Raw genomic sequence first — 17,601 nt, 5'->3', positions numbered from 1 at the left:
ATGGGTGCACTATGTACAGAGTAGAGGGATACACTATGTACAGAGTGCAGAGTTCATGGGTGCACAACACAAAGAGTGTAGAATTCAGGGGTGCTCTACATACAGAGTGAAGAGTTCAGGGTTGCACTATGTACAGAGTAGAGGGGTGCACTATGTACAGAGTGGAGGGATACACTATGTACAGAGTGCAGAGTTCATGGGTGCACTACACAAAAAGTGTAGAATTCAGGGGTGCTCTACATACAGAGTGCAGAGTTCAGGGGTGCACTATGTACAGAGTAGAGGGGTGCACTATGTACAGAGTAAAGGGGTGCACTATGTACAGAGTAAAGGGGTGCACTATGTACAGAGTGCAGAGTTCATGGGTGCACTACACAAAGAGTGTAGAATTCAGGGGTGCTCTACATACAGAGTGCAGAGTTCAGGGTTGCACTATGTACAAAGTACAGAGTTCATGGGTGCATTACATAAAGAGTGTAGAATTCAGGGGTGCTCTACATACAGATTGCAGAGTTCAGGGGTGCATTATGTACAGAGTTCATGGGTGCACTACACAAAGAGTGTAGAATTCAGGGGTGCTCTATATATAGAGTGCAGAGCTCAGTGGTGCACTACACAAAGAGTGTAGAATTCAGGGGTGTACCATGTACAGAGTGCAGAGTTCCAGGGTGCACTATGTACAGAGTACAGAGTTTATGGGTGCACTACACAAAGAGTGTAGAATTCAGAGGTGCTCTACATACAGAGTACAGAGTTCAGGGGTGCACTACATACAGAGTTCAGGGGTGTGCTCAGAAGCGGACTGACAACTCATGGGGCGCCCGGGCAATAGGGGGTCATGGGGCCCCTGTGCCCTTGCCCAAACTCAAAAAAGCCTATGAAAAAGGTACCAGGGGTATCTCATGGGGCTCCCTACTGACCCCGGGCCCTCAGGCAGTGCCCGAGTTTTCAAATGGTCAGTCCGCCCCTGGGTGTGCTACATACAGAGTGCAGAGTTCAGGGGTGCACTATGTACAGAGTGCAGAGTTCAAAGGTGCATTACATACAGAGTGCAGAGTTCATGGGTGCGCTATGCATAGAGTGAAGAATTTAGGAGTGCAGTACATACAGAATGCACAAGTCAGAGGTGCACAACATACAGAGAGCAGAGTTCAGGGGGGTGCTACATACTGAGTTCAAGGGTGCACTATGTACAGAGTCCAGAGTCCAGGGGTTCACTACATAGTTCAAGGGTGCACTACATACAGAGTACAGAGTTCATGGGTGCGCTACGCATAGAGTGAAGAATTCAGGGGTGCACTACATACAGAGTGCTGAGTTCATGGGTGCGCTACGCATAGAGTGCTGAGTTCAGGGGTGCACTATGTACAGAGTGCAATGTTCAGGAGTGCGCTACATACAGATTGCAGAGTTCAGCCCGTTTCCACAGCTGCTTATCTCTGCATCCCCCATTGACATCTCATTTTACCTCTCTTCAGCTATGACCTCTGCACAAAACTCCACTGCCCTCATCTTCTCACCCACTCCTTAGAAGCTCCACCAACTTCCACATGCCTTACATTTGTTGCCATAATAGTCTTAAGCACCCACTTGGTTCTAGTATCTCCTTGCACACTTTAGGTGGCTCCACCTCTTTCACTTGCAGGGAGATCATCTAGTGGGGGCATCGGCATCCAGGCACTAGGGAAAATAAGGGGAAATCACAGAGGGTGCAGCCTACCATGTGACCCCTTCTGCTCATGGATGCACTGCACCCCTGGCACAAGCATCTCCTTTTCATAGTTACATAGTTAAAAAAATTAGTTTGGCTGAAAAAAGACTAATGTCCATCCAGTTCTACCATTAAAAAAAGTTAATCCTATACCCACAGTTGTTCCAGAGGAAGGTAAAAAAAACCCAGAAAAGCATGATCCAATTTGCTCCTGCAGGGGAAAAAATTTTTCCCTGATCCCCTGAGAAGCAATCGGATATTCCCTGGATCAACTTTACCTATAAATGTTAGTATCCAGTTATATTCTGTGTATCCAAGAAAGAATCCAGGCCTTTTTTAAAGCAATCCACTGAGCTGGCCAGAACCAACTCTTGAAGGAGTCTGTGCCACATTTTCACAGCTCTTACTGTGAAAAAACCTTTCTGTATTTGGGAATTAAATCTCTATTCCTCCAGATGTAAAGAGTGCTCCCTTGTCCTCTGTGATGACCTCAGGGTGAATAACTCTACACCGAGTTCACTATATGAACCACTGATGTATTTATACATGTTGATCATATCCCCCTTAATCTCCTCTTCTCATGAGAGAATAAATTCAGTTCCTCTAATCTTTCCTCATAGCTGATCTCCTCCATGCCTCTTATCAGTTTAGTTGACCTTCTCTGTACTTTCTCCAATTCTTCAATATTCTTTTTGTGAATTGGTGCCCAAAACTGAACTGCATATTCCAGATGAGGTCTTACTAATGATTTGTACCGGGGTAAAATGATATCTCTCTCTCTGGAGTCTATACCTCTTTTAATACAAGAGAGGATTTTGCTCACTTTAGAAACCGCAGCTTGGCATTGCATGCCATTATTAAGCTTCTGATCTACCAGAACTCCCAGAATCTTCTCCATCATTGATGTACTCCCCCAGTTGTACTCCCCCCAGTATGTATGATGCATGCATATTCTTAGCCCCCAAGAACATTTATCAACATTAAACCTCATTTGCAACATAGTTGTCCAATTAAACAGTGCACTGAGGTTGGCTTGTAATTTGGAGACATCCTGTAAGGACTTTACTACACTGCACAGCTTGGTGTCATCTGCAAAGACTGAAATGGGATTTTTAATCCCAGACCATATATCGTTTATAAATATATTAAAAAGTAAGGGTCCCAACACTGAACCTTGGGGTACACCACTGATGACCCTAGACCATGCAGAGTATGAATCATTAACCACTACTCTCTGAATACGATCTTTTAGCCAGTTTTCTTTCCATTTCCATACAGATTTTTCCAAGCCTGTAGACTTTACCTTACACATTAGCCGTGTGTGGGGAACTGGCTCTATAATTACTTGGTAAAGATTTTTATCCCTTTTTAAATATTGGCACCACATTGGCCTTATGCCAATCCAGTGGTACTATGCCAGTCATTAAAGAGTCCCTAAAAATTAAAAACAATGGCTTTGAAATGACAGCGCTCAATTCTTTAACCTCCCTGGCGGTATTCCAGAGTGTAGCTCGGGGTAAAGTTTCAGTACCACAAGCGGTAACCCAGCGCTACACTCGGGCTTACTATGTGGCACTGCTCCGCGATCCCTCGATCACTTACCTTGTCCTGCGCTCCCGCGATGTCCCTCCTGCAGTGTCCCTGGCAATGTATTTCGGCGGATGCCGGCATCTGTCATCTGGGTTCCGTCCCCTGCGACCGTCAGGACATACAGGGGACGGAACTGGTGGGAAATTTGAAAATGACAAAAAGTGACATTCACTAAAATCACTAAAATCACATAGTAAAACATTACTGTATTAAACCATTTCACATACATTTTGTCCCAAGTGCTTTGTCCTGTGCCCTGCCTGCATTTTTACTGTTCTTTCTGCCTGGAAACTGAGAAATGTCCATGGCATCCAAAAAGCGTCCCTTTAGGTCAAAATTGGTTTTAGATCAGCTAGAGAACAGCAATAGTAAATCAGAACTACTTGCAGAATTGAGTGATAATGATTCGTTTGGAAATTCGTCATCAGACACTGAAAACGATTCTGCGACTTTGCTCAGTGATGTGCAAACTTGGTGCTATATTTCAAATTTCAGTGTTTTTGGTTTGATTATATTATTGAATTACATTTATTATTATATTATTATTTTTTATGATTATTTATTAAATTATAATTTATGATTTCGTGTTTCAAGTTTTATCCTACACGGGATGTTTACTAGACTCTTGTTCGGAAAGATTTCAGTGAGTTATTCCTAAAAATTACAGGCCTACAATAAAAAAATACATATTTCCATGCAAAAAAATGTACCGCTTTGAGCACAGAAATATGGACGTAATCAGACCGCTAGGGAGGTTAAGGACCTGTGGGTGTATGCCATCCGGTACAGGTGCTTTATTCACCTTTATTCTGTCTAAATATTTCTGGATCATATCAATTGTGAGCCAATGTGGATCATCTGGAGCTGTGTCAATACCATGCCCATTATGGACAAGAGCTCCCCCATGCTCCTTTGTATACACAGAGCTGAAGAAGGTATTTAATAAATTTGCCTTCTCTTTTTCCCAAGTCACCCACTCTAGATTATTTTGAAAAGGGCCTACATGCTCGGACCTAAGTTTGTCCCTGTCTTGCACTCAGTGGGATCTGCTCAGGAGATCCAATCTATGGGAGCTGTAGGAAGACAAACTATCACACTTAAATGCAGAAGCATTTCTTCCTGTTCCAACATGACTTTGCAATAGTACACAAAGCAAGGTCCATAAAGACATGGATGAGCGAGTTTTGGGTGGAGGAACTTGACTGGCCTGTACAGAGCCCTGACCTCAACCTGATGGAACACCTTTGGGATGAATTAGAGTGGAGACTGTGAGCCAGGCCTTCTCGTCTGACATCAGTGCCTGACCTCAAAAATGCACTTCTGGAAGAATGGTCAAACATTCCCATAGACACACTCCTAAACCTTGTGGACAGCCTTCCCAGAAGAGTTGAAGCTGTTATAGCTGCAAAGGGTGGGACAACTCAATATTGAACCCTACGGACTACGACTGGGATGCCATTAAAGTTCTTGTGCGTGCAAAGGCAGACGTCCCAATACTTTTGGCAATATAGTGTAGCAGTGATCACTGTAGTAGCACTGACTACTGCAGTGATTGTCAGCTGCCCCAGCAATCCTTCAGGTATAAGATATGCATATTTACATTGATTCAAGCTGGACCAGTGGTGACAGATGTTTTACACTGCAGTAAAATGTCTGTCACCATAAATAGTGTGAATTAGCCCTAAAGGCCAAGCAACTGGCATTTTCAGATGAAAGTCAGAAATGGCAGCTCCCGTGCTTCTGCCATGACTGGTTTACTTTAAGAGATGGTGATGCTTATGTTGAAAAAACATTTGTTTTTTTCAAATATCCTAACAGATAAAAAGCCAAGTTATTCTGATCAGCATAAAAACTACCCCAGTACTGTAATTTGTACTGAATATTTATAAACCAGTGATTCTCAACCTTATTCATGCCAAGAGCCACTTAATCCAGCATATTTGTTAATTAGAACACTCATAATGACTTTTTTTTAAATTTAAAGTTTTATCCAGTTTTCATAATCTTACATGGAAACAATAGAATTTCATAGAAGAAATAGGAAAGCACAACAAAGAGAGATACCAATTAACTCCTTGGCGCCGACGCTACGCAAATATGCGGCCTCTCTGTGGCTAGGCCTTAATGCCGAGAGGCCACATATTTGCGAGCCAAATATAAACAAATGTGCAGAAAGCGCGTGCTCTGCACGCTCCCGGCACATTTATCGATGTTTAGCAGAAAGGTCCCGATCATTACTTGCAATTGGGAGATTTCCGATCATGCAAGTGCTGAGACAGCTAATCATGGCAGTTGCATGACCCAAAACCCTACCCGCCTCCCGGCATCACAACCCCTTAAAGGGCCAGGAGGCTCCAAGAGATTAATATACAATTTGTCATGTAGCTGAAACACAAAGGACTTTTCAGGTGCTGAAACCTCAGGAAAGGACACCATATACTCACATGTTATCAAATTATTAATATATTAAAGCTTATATATAAAAATTAGTTGCAAGACTAAAATCTGCAGCCACAGCCACAAAGCAGTGATTATATCATAACACAGCGGTAATGCCAGCAGTAGTTTACATAAAGAGTACAAATTAAATATCACTGAAAAATTGGGGGGAAAAAAAGATGATAGGATAAAAATACACACATTGACATAATGGTGGGAACAACAAAATATTGCAGGACTTTATGCCAAAATAGGGATAAAATGCACAATACCAATAAAATACAATATTTTTTTTATGACAGAAAATTTTAAAAAGACAATGATAAAATGTATATAATATACAACATCATAGGCCATATTTATAACTATCATCTAAACTGTACAATCTCAATGGGAAAAATGTATTTAAATCTATGTAGATCCACTTTATTACAGTCAGTAAACTCAGTTGATGAATAGATTATTCGATTCCACTTGAATTACTCACAATATTATCCTTTAGTTTTTTGGGTTTTTTTATAATATACATTTGTAAACTGTGCACTTAGATGGTATTAAATACCAAAGTGACACTGTAATAATTGATATCCCTTTATAGCGTGCCTTGAAGCTCTCCTTCAAAGCTGGGGAAAGAGGAAAAGCACAAGTAAAGCAAGGTCCTTGAGTCCAGGGACATTTGTGGCTACATGCTATTAGTGCAGTGTAAAAAAAGCTCCAATTTGTAGAGAATGCCAAGTTAAGCTTAATTAACGAGACCATTAACACATACATATTAATAATATTTTTGCTGCAGACCTAGAAGGCCAAAAACCTGGCTAATGCAACCCCAAAGCACATAGCTAAAGATAACCTAATTGACAAATCATGGTCATTCTTTCAAATGTCCATCACAATTTCTTTTCAGATGCACATATGCACATTGACTGCTTTATTAATATCCTACACACTGGGCTGATCACGGTGCAGCATTCACAAAAACATGGCCATCTGATTCCTCCTGTATTGAATTGTATTGTAACTGTACCGTCTGCCTTCATGTTGTAAAGTGCTGTGCAAACTGTTGGCACTATATAAATCCTGAATAATAATAATAATAATCTAATCAGCCCATCTGTTACAAATGTTTATGCTAGATCACTTAGTCTAAATGGACATAGATCAATTCAGAAAGATGGTGTGAAAAAGAATACACGTTATGTACCTCCCCTTTATCCGCCTTCCGCCCACAATATAAGGAAATGTTGTGTGGGCGGGCAGCTCTCTCATTCTGGGAGGACGTCATATGACATCCTCCCACTCTAACTTCGCATGCACGCCCTCAGGGGTGCGCGGCATGACGATCGGTGGTGCGCTGAGTCCCTGGGACACAGTGGATCACTGATCACAGCAAAGAGCTGATGACACAGACTCTGTCATGTGGTCAGCTGTGTCCATGTCCAATCACAGCTGATCGCATGTAAACAGGAAATGCCGGTTATTGGCAGGCCTCACAGTGACAGCACGTAAGAAAAAGAGGCATTCCTCAGAAAGGACATCTACACTGATCATCAGGGCACTGATAATCAGTGCCCTGATGATCAGTGTAGACCCATCAGTGCCACCTGTCAGTACCCATCAATGACACCTGTCAGTGCCCATCAATGCCACATACCAGTGCCCATAAGTGCACATCAGTGCCACATATCAATGCCCATCAGGGCTGCCCTTCAGTGCCACCTATCAGTGCCCATCAGTGCCACCTATCAGTGCTATATATGAGTGCTGCCTGTCAATGCCCACCAGTGATGCCTATCAATGCCTATCGGTGCCACCTATCAGTATCTCCTCATCAGTGCTGCCTATCAGTGCCCATCACTGCAGCCTATCAGTGCCATATATGAGTGCTGCCTTTCAGCGCCCATCAGTGATGCCTATCAGTGCCCACCAGTGCCACCTATCAGTTCCAATCAGTGCTGCCTATCAGTGCCAGTCAGTTCTGCCTATCAGTGCCAGTCAGTGCCACCTATCATTGCTATATATGAGTGCTGCCTGTCAATGCCCACCAGTGATGCCTGTCAATGCCCATCAGTGCCACCTATCAGTATCTCCTCATCAGTGCCGCCTATCAGTGCCCATCACTGCAGCATATCAGTGCCATATATGAATGCTGCCTTTCAGTGCCCATCAGTGATGACTGTCAGTGCCCACCAGTGATGTCTGTCAATGCCCATCAGTGCCACCTATCAGTGCCTCCTCATCAGTGCCATCTATCAGTGCACATAATTGCAGCCTCATTAGCGCACATCAGTGAAGGAGAAAAATTACTTATTTACAAAATGTTATAACAGGAACTAAGAAAAAAATTTTTTTTTTTCAAAATTTTCATTTTTTTTTAGTTTGTTTAGCAAAAAATAAAAAAACCAGTGGTGATTAATAACCACCCAAAGAAAGCTCTATATGTTTTTTAAAAAAAATACAAGTTTTGTTTGGGTGCAGTGTTGCATGACCGCGCAATTGTTATTCAAAGTGCGACAGCGCTGAAAGCTGAAAATTGGCCTGGGCAGAAGGGGGGTAAAAGTTCCCGGCAGGCAAGTGGTCAAAAGAGCTTTTTCCCCCTGTTCATTTTCATACCTACTGTGGCAAGAGTGCTGCAAGTCCTTCATAGTTCCAGAGGAGCTTTAATCTTAGTTTCAGATATAAAAGACCCTGAAATGTTTCAAGATGAGTTTGGTACTTACAGAAAGAAATAACTGTAATTATAGGCTCAAATAAACCTTTCCTACCTGAATTAAGGAGGCTGCTATTGGCCTCTATTCTAAAAAATGCTAGATACCTGACTATTCTCCTGACCTATTGGCCTCAGGTAATGTCTGAGTCATTGATCTGAAGCAAGAATACAAATCTTCAATGTCACATTTCTCATTTGCATAGTATTCAAACTATGGAAGTTTGAACATTAGTAAAGAAGGCTTCGGGTATTTTCAGAATGATATCTCAGCAATAGCAGACTCTATGTTTCTACCAGTACAAGTTTCCTTTATTCACTTGCCATCCAGCCATTGTACATACATATCCGGACAGCTGATTCCTTAGGGTAGGAGGCTGTCTTAAAACTGCCTCCCATTTGCAGTGCTCATTCCCACCCTCTAGCATGTACATAAGCATGGGCTGTGATGGTTGTGTCTAATGGAAAATGGCCCTGTACCACATGATTGCTGTGACCAATTACAACTATCACACATGTAGCATTACCCCCTTAAGGAGTCGTTGAGTTTTTGGGTCTCCTTATAGTTCTGCACAGCCAGGCAATGCACATTTTTTTCTACACTTTCACACTGGAGACAGTAAACAGTCTTTGAGCTTGGTTTTGTGGTTTTATTAAGGAGTATTGAACTTGGATGTGGTCGAGGGGTGTATGGGATGCCCAAGGAACTGTGAACTTGAGAACAAACTCCTTAACAACCATGCACAAGTCCATAGACAAAAGGTCTTCTTCTTTTAGGAGCTCTACAGTCCTACTGGTGTACCACCTCAGACCCCATAAGAATCTTCCTCTTCACCCTGCTGCCTGAGGGAATTCCTGGGCAAGGGGACCCAGAAGCTGCCATTTTAATAAAGTAGTTCCAGATGAGGATCTAGTTGGGTTTTCCACCTGACTGCCCTCTCTCCTTACCTGGCCCAGGGGGTGTAGGATTACTTAATCTGCCTATCCAGTAAGCTTGATGGGTTGGTGGCTGCCTTCAGGCCTTACACTGGGCTGTCTCCTTCCCTGCTTCCCAGGCTGTCCTCTCTCAGAGGATGATTGTGGTAGAGAGATCCTCCTGTTCAGCCCCTCCTTGAGCTCCCGCCCAGGCTCCACATTCCAGCCTTTCACTGCATCTTCCACCCGACACTGACCATTTCCTGATCAGGCTCTCTCATGCTCAAGGGGACAACATGTCAAGCCTCCTGCTTGGGAATTGGTCAGAGTCCTTTGAGCATGCAGATTAGCCCTCCTCACCCCACCCACTGCCTTCTAGAAATTTCAAGCTTGTAGAGCAGGGGGAGGTATCAGGGAACTGACATGCAGAGCCCTCAGTCCTTACCTAAAATTAACCTGCATGACTCATCCCAGGCTGACTCATCCCAGGCTGCTAGCCAGCCTCTAGCTAAAAAAAACCTAGCTGGGGGCATGGCTTGGTGCATGGAGCTGTAGGACATGTCCCTTGGCAGCTCCTGGTCCTCATTCCTCCCGCAAGGCTATTTACCTTCATCAACGATCTTTAACCCACACACTTGGGCAAGAACCAGCACAGGGACCCCAAGAAGTCCAGAGGGGCAGCTCTGGAGGCGATTTGGGCAACTTTTTCACGAGATCCACAGCCTTGGCCTTGCATACCCTGGACGGCAAGTTGGCACCAACGCCTCTTTCTCCTCCTGGTATGGAGTCTTTGGCCGACCTCCAGGTGAGCTCCCGCAGTCGCCTCTCCTCCCCAGGAGGCTCAGATCGGATCTCTCAATGCTCCCAAACTTCAATATGTTCCGGGGATGGATGGGACCCGCAGTGCCACATCAGATCTCTGCATTCCTATATTAAATTCCTACCTACCAAGGATGATTTTGAGCATTGTGTAAAGCACATTGAAAAGACATATAAACAGGAAATATCAGAACTTAAGAAATTTATATGTGTCCACATTGAAGAAATTGAAAACACCTCTGATGGACTTTGTAACGCCTTGCAATCCCATGAAGAGACTCTTAACTCTCACATGGTACTATTACAGCAACTTATGTACTAACAGGATGACATAGAAAACAGGAGCCATCGCAACAATATCAGAATTCGGGGCATTCTGGAATCTGTGGAACCTAAGGACTTTTTCAAACAACTAATGCAACAGTTCAAAGATGCGCACCTTAAATTGGAACCAGTACATAGGACCTTAGGCCTCCTGTCATGCTCCTTCCTGACCTCTTCCTTCAGACCCTGAATATTTGCTGGGCCTTAAAGCTGCTCACACAGCTACTTCAAGATCGTCACATCCGGTACCAGTGGAGATTCCCTTTTCAACTCCGAGCCTCTCACAATGGCAAGACTGCACAGTTTCACACTCTTGGGGATTTACCTTCCTTGGTATCTTTGAACTGCCCCAAGTGTCTTTACCAGATTGGCCATTTCCACCGACAACAATTACCTTTCACCCCGTAATGGCAGCAACAAGTCAAGAAAGTCTTCCTCCCACAAGGACCCGGATGACTGACTGACTCTCTGCCTAAATTGGTGGGTTTTCCCTCTTTGCCTCCTCCTTGAGGGTTTTTACCCTTGGCATGCAACCTTATGTGGTTTTGCTGGTTGATTGCTTCTGTTGATATCCATTAGTAATTTCATGCTCTGACCACCTTGGATTGTGGTGGGCTCCCACATCCCCTTGTATGTGTCCCCTAGGTGGGTGGTGTGGGGCTTCCTACAATCCTATGGGGTAGTTCACAATTATTGCCTTCAGGGTATCCCCACAACTCCCTATGCAGCACACTTAATCCATTTGTGTGGTTACCAAAAAACAAAATCGTATCTCTTTTTTTGTATGAGGGTCTACTTCAACTTTTTTGTGTGTTACTCACTCAGTTGAGTGGTCTTCCACTCCATTCATTCCCTGCGGGAGTCCTGGGCCAGGATCTGCTCTGTGTGCCTTTGACATTCCCTAGGCCTCTCGGTGCAACCATTATGCATTGTTTGATGTTTGGACAGATTTCTGTCTGTTGGTTATTTGTTATATGTTTACTGTACTCTTTTGAGCCACCTAGTGGCTCTCCCTCTTTTCATAATTTTAGGGTGGATTCCATCTCTATAACTTCATTCATCCTTGACCTGTCCTATATGGATATCCTACCGTCTCTCTCCTCTACCTTACTATCCTGTGTCCTTTATTCTTCCTCTCTTATACTTATTTCTGACCTTTACTTGGTCTGTATCTTCCTTTCCCTTTATCCCATCCTTTTCCCCTTTCTCTCCCCCCCCCCTTTTTTTTCTTCTTTTCCCTGTGGGAGTCAAGACTGAGATGAGGTGGTGTTACTTGAGACCCACTTCCCCCTCTTTTTCATTTTGTTATGGCGGTTTATAACCAAATTAAAACTTTCCTCCATAAATTGTAGAGGTTTAATACCCCAGAGAAGGGGAGCCAATACTGTACCATTTTCATAAAGCTAGATCTCAAATTCTATTTTCTCCAGGAAACTCACTTCCGCTCAGTTCTAGGTAACCGTTACTATACCCAATGGTATCACAGCACCAACCCACAGGCTAGATCTAAGGGGGTGTCGGTGGCCTTTCATAAAACTTTCATCCGGGAGGTCTTGGACTCTCTCATAGTTCCTTCTGGTCATTATATTTTTCTTAAATTGAAGGACCAGAACTTTGTCTTTATGGTGGTGAACATACCTAATCAGGACCAGGGGCACTTTCTTTCTGCGACCCTCACTAAGTTATCCGCATTTGGTGGTCTCTGTTTCATTGTGGGCGGTGACTTTAATGTAGCCCTATCCCCTTCCACAGATACTTCCTCTGGTAAGTCCTCTATTTCCTGCTCCACACTGGCTAAAATTAAATCACTTTTCTATGATATGCAATTAGTGGATGTCTGGCATGTTCCACACACCCCACAGAAAGGGATTAGAGTTATTTTCCAGTCGCTCACAATTCCTATAGCCATATTGCCTACTTTCCTATCTCTCAATCTTTACTTGACTCCCCTATTTCCACCTCCCTTGGCCACTTCCTATGGTCAGACCACTCCCCCATACATCTCAACATACACAGTCTCCCTATGGCTTCTCGTAGTTCTTCTTGGCATTTAAAAACCAACCTGCTCAAAGATTCCCTGTGTACTTCAGATGCCACGCGTGCCATCCAAAACTTCATTCTTGACCATGCTACTGATACAATGGGTCCCCTCAACCAATGGGAAGCCCTTAAGTGTGTCCTTAGGGGTGTTTTTATCCAACACGGCTCTCATTTCAAGAAAGCCCAAGCATCTGAGACGCGTTGGTTACTCTCGGTTATTGCAACTCTAGAAACCTCCCATAAGCAAACCCTGGAACCCTCGGATTATGTAGATTTATCTAATGCCCATCGTGATCTTCAACTATTAGATTCTCATCCCTCGGGATAAGGCACATAATTACCATTACTCTTTAGCTAATAAATGTGGTCAACATTTGGCGAGGGTGCTCCATCCACATCCACCTCAACACCCTTTCCAATTTATTCACACGTCTGATAACACTAAAATACACCACAACTGGGGAATCCCATCCTCATTCGAACGATACTACTCTCAGCTTTACAATCTACCTTCCTCTTTCTCCGGTGACCTCGCTGACCCCTATCTTACTGATATGTTGACATACATTACCGAGGCGGCGTTACCAGTTATTGATGCACAGGATGCCTCGGACCTTGAGGAACCCTTTTCAGTGCTAAAAGTACTAGCTGCAATAAAAAGCTTAAAACTTGGAAAATGCCTCGGCCCGATGGTTTCTCTCCCAGGTTTTACAAATCTTTTGCCCCCTTATTAGCCCCGCTTCGAGCCAAGGGCTTCAACACCATTGACGACTCCCATCTCCCTTCCAAGGACTCACTATCCTCCAATATCTCTGTTATTTCTAAACTGGGTAAAGACCCCTCCCAATGCAGTAGTTACCATCCGATATCTCTCCTCAATTTAGACATTGTTAGCAAATTGTTAGTAAAGATCATGGCAAGTCGTTTGTCCTCATTCTTGCCCTCTTTAATCCACAAAGACCAGGTGGGCTTTGTCCCTGGCAGGGAAGCCAGGGACAGCATCACCAAAACTATCCATCTCATCTCCTATATTCAACAACACAATTTAAAGGTATACCTTCTCTCATTTGACGCTGGAAAGGCTTTGACCAAGTTGACTGGCGAATTTTTACGCCTTACCTTAGAACAGCTGGGTCTGGGACCTGGTTTTGTCACTAAAATCATGTCCCTCTATTCCCAACCCACAGCCTCTGTGCTGGTAAATGGTAAGTCTTCTTTGCCTTTTCCCATATCGAATGGCACCAGGCAGGGATGTCCCCTCTGCTCTTCGTCTTAATTATGGAACACCTTTCCGACGCTATACGGAACATCGTTGGTATCCAAACCCCTTCCTTTCACCATAAACTTTCCTTATATGTGGATGATCTTTTAGCCTACATCCAACAGCCACATACTGTACCTCACTCCCCTGCCTACTACATGAATTCCACAGGTTTGGAACCTACAGCAACTTTAAATTGAATATAGCGAAAACTGAGGCATTGAATATCACTCTTCCCGCTACCACCATGTCGCATTTGCGTTCCAATTTCTCCTTTCAATGGCAACCTAAGGCCATCTTCTACCTTGGCGTTACTATTCCCTCCAATCTCTCAGATCTTTATATTCTTAAATATGTCCCAGTATTATCCCACATTCGTAAAGACCTAACATCCTGGGGAGATTCCTCCTTACCCTAAAAGTCTATACTCTTCCAAAATTGCTCTACGTTTTCCAGACGATCCCCGTTTCAGTGCCTAGGTGGTCCTGCTCTTTCATTCACTCTCACTCGGGCCTACCTAATCTTCCGGGTGGTCCGGGCGACTGGCTTACTGCTCTACATCTGTCCTCATTTTGTAGACACTTGCACTCTACCTCTCAAGTCCATCTTCCACTCACTGAATATGAGCGGTTGTGCTCCTTTTCTGTGGTACCCAGACATCTACTATCCTCCCTTTACAAAATACTACACTCCTCAATTCATGTTGACTTTTCACCTTACACCAGAGCGTGGTCTGTGGATATAGGTAAAGATTTGTCATATGCCGAGTGGCAGACTGCGTTCTATTTTACACATAAATCTTCCATCTCCTGCTACACACAGGAGAAAAATTTTAAGCTTTCTCACGATTGTACAGGGATCCCTCCTCCTTACATAAAATATTCCCTTCCACATCCAACATTTGTTGTCAGTGTTGTGCTGAGGCGGGTACTCACTTACATATCTGGTGGGGTTGTGATCGAATCCAGCCCTTCTGGATCCCAAAGCAGGCCATACATATACATATACAACAAAATCTGTGGCGAGTTCTTGACCCCTTCTCCAGAAATCGCTTTCCTGTCTATGCTGCCAGGCTCATTAACTGCACAGAGAAAATGTTTATTGCGTTTTTTCTTTCTGCTGCATGACAACTGATACTCCTTTTTTGGAAAACTACCACCACCCCACCCCTGTCTTTGTGGAATTCACGATCAACTATATCATGTGCTTGGAAGAGATGTTAGCGCTTGACAATAATACTTATGAGAAATATAAAATATTATGGTTTATCTGGCTCCATTTTTCCTCCTCAAGGACATGCTACCACCTGAAGTACACAGATGAGGCCTCACCCTCATAGATAGATGGGCTAGCTGTGGAACGCTTCTTGGCACATCTCTCCACCCCTCACTTGGTCTCATCCTGTTTCACTCCCCCGACATCTGGTCTATGTGTCCATGTTTGCACCAACCCCTTATTTCGATCTTTCTCATTTTGATGCTCCCCGTTTCAGCCCTGACTCTTGCCCCACTCCACCCCTTTTTTTTTCTTTTTCTTCTCCTCTTCTCTTCTCTCTCTCTCTTTAGTTTTCATAGACTACCTTTCTTGTTCTTGCCCTTGTTCTCTGGCTCTGTACATTTCCTGCATTTATCATTGTGCCATCTGATGTTCCTAGCCAGTGGATTCTTACAGACGCACCCTGTTGTTTTTGCTCATGGAGCGCTCACATGGACTCTATACATTATATTCTCTATTTTGTGTCTGAGTTGTGTAGACTTTAATTACACATATTGTTTGCTCTCTTTTTAATTGTGTGTACCTTTCTTTTCTTTTATGATGTTTCTACTAAAATAAAAATATATATTTGCCCCAAAAAAAAATATCTGGCTCCCCCCCGGCTAACTAGAGGGGCGCTACACACATATAAACAAAGGCTGCTTTTTTCAGTTAGTGCTCTGTTTGTAAGAGGAAAAAGAGTGTTTCCTATTCTGGTTGGTAGCAACATTGTGTACAGCATACCCAAGCCAGCCACACCAGTCACAGTGTCGCCAGAGCCAGTGCAGTTATCCAGTGTCCTTGATTACTAGCCACACGAGTCACAACGTCACCAGAACAGTTCAGCTACCCACAGTGTCACTGATCACTAGCCAAACCAGTCCTAGTGTCAACAGACCAGTGTAAACCTGCAACAGTTTCCCTGATCAGTGCCAGTATCACCAGACTAATGAAAGCCATAAACAATGTTCATGATCACTGCCAGATCGGTCACAATGTGCTGGACCAGTCCAGCCAGCCACAATGATATTGATCACTGTCACAGCAGTGCTAGCATCAGCAGACCAGTGCAGCTAGCAACAGTATTCCTGATTGATAATCACATCAGTCCCACTGTCTCCAAAGCCAGCATAACCCTGCAACAGTGTCCCTGATCAATTCCACACTAGTGCCAGTGTCACCAGACCAGTGTAAGCCAGAAACAATGTTCATGATCACCACCAAACCAGTGCAGCCAGCCACAGTGACCTTGATCATCACCACAGCAGTGCCAGTGTTGCCAGACCAGTGCAGCCAGCCACAGTGTTCCTGGTTGTTAGCTACACACGTCCTAGGGTCACCAGAACCAGTGCAGCCAGCAACAGTGTTCCTGATCATCACCACACCAGTGCCAGTGTCACCACACCGGAGCAGCCATCAACAGTAACTTGATCGCTAGCCACACCAGTGCCAGTGTCACCAGTGCTAGTGTAAGCCATAAACAGTGTTCTGATCACCAGCATACCAGGTACAGTGTCACTCAAGCCTGTGTAAGCCAGCAACATTGTCCTAATTGCTAGTCACACCAATATCAGTGTCACCAGTGCTTGTGTAAGCCATCAACAGGAGAAACTGGACTGCAAGCTGAGTAGAACCCCGTCATGGCTGACCACAATCAAGACCTCAGAAACACTGCTCTTCCTACAGGACCTTGCCTCAAATGTGGGAACTTTCTCCCTGGGAAGGTGAATTGTGATATGGATGCCTGGTGAGATCAGACTGTACTAGAGAGCACCCCCCACCACTTGTAAGAAAGGAATAGATGGACTCTGTAAGCAGGATTGAAAGAGAGACATCACAGCAACTCATATCCTTGCCTGAGGACTTAACTGAACCAGGTCACATGTTCAGAGACCCAGAAGAGGGCACTCTGGGTCTTGTAAGAGAATAACTTTGCACAAGTTAATCTGTTTTCTGCTGAAAATTGTGCTTTTTCAAGAGTCCCAACTTTGCCAGCTAACTGGTTTTTTTTTTCTTTTTCATCATTCACTGGCCAGTTGGATAAAACGGGGATTGTTATAGCAAGTTAGGACTATCTTTATATACTGTTGCTAGGTAAAAGCAATTCGGTTCTGATAATTACTGACTGTCAGAATACTGCAGGTGTTTAACCATGTCTCTCAGAGTAACGTTTGTGTCTTATTGATTGTATACAGTATGTAAACTTACTAATCTTCTCTTCTTTTAGGCAATGCTTGGCCTAATATATATTTAAATACTTCAAGGTGTGTCAGTAAGTGCTGGGTGAGCCAGGTTTTTCATCTTTAGGTGCACAAAAAAAAAATCACAAAACAGTTCAGTGGCTCCACTGGGGGTAGCACTACATGTATAAAAAAAAGTTTGAAGTCTTTCTTCATTTTCCAAAAATCTGTGGCCAAAAAAAATCAAATCAAACCAAACTGATAAGAGGCATGGAGGAGCTCAGCTATGAGGAGAGATTAGAGGAACTGAATTTATTCTCTCTTGAGAAGAGGAGATTAAGGGGGGATATGATCAAAATGTATA

This window comes from Staurois parvus, unplaced genomic scaffold (genome assembly GCF_062004578.1).
Source record: "Staurois parvus isolate SC_StPar_1 unplaced genomic scaffold, SC_StPar_1.0 ptg001432l, whole genome shotgun sequence".
NCBI classification, from domain to species: domain Eukaryota; kingdom Metazoa; phylum Chordata; class Amphibia; order Anura; family Ranidae; genus Staurois; species Staurois parvus.
This window is presented reverse-complemented; position numbering follows the sequence as displayed.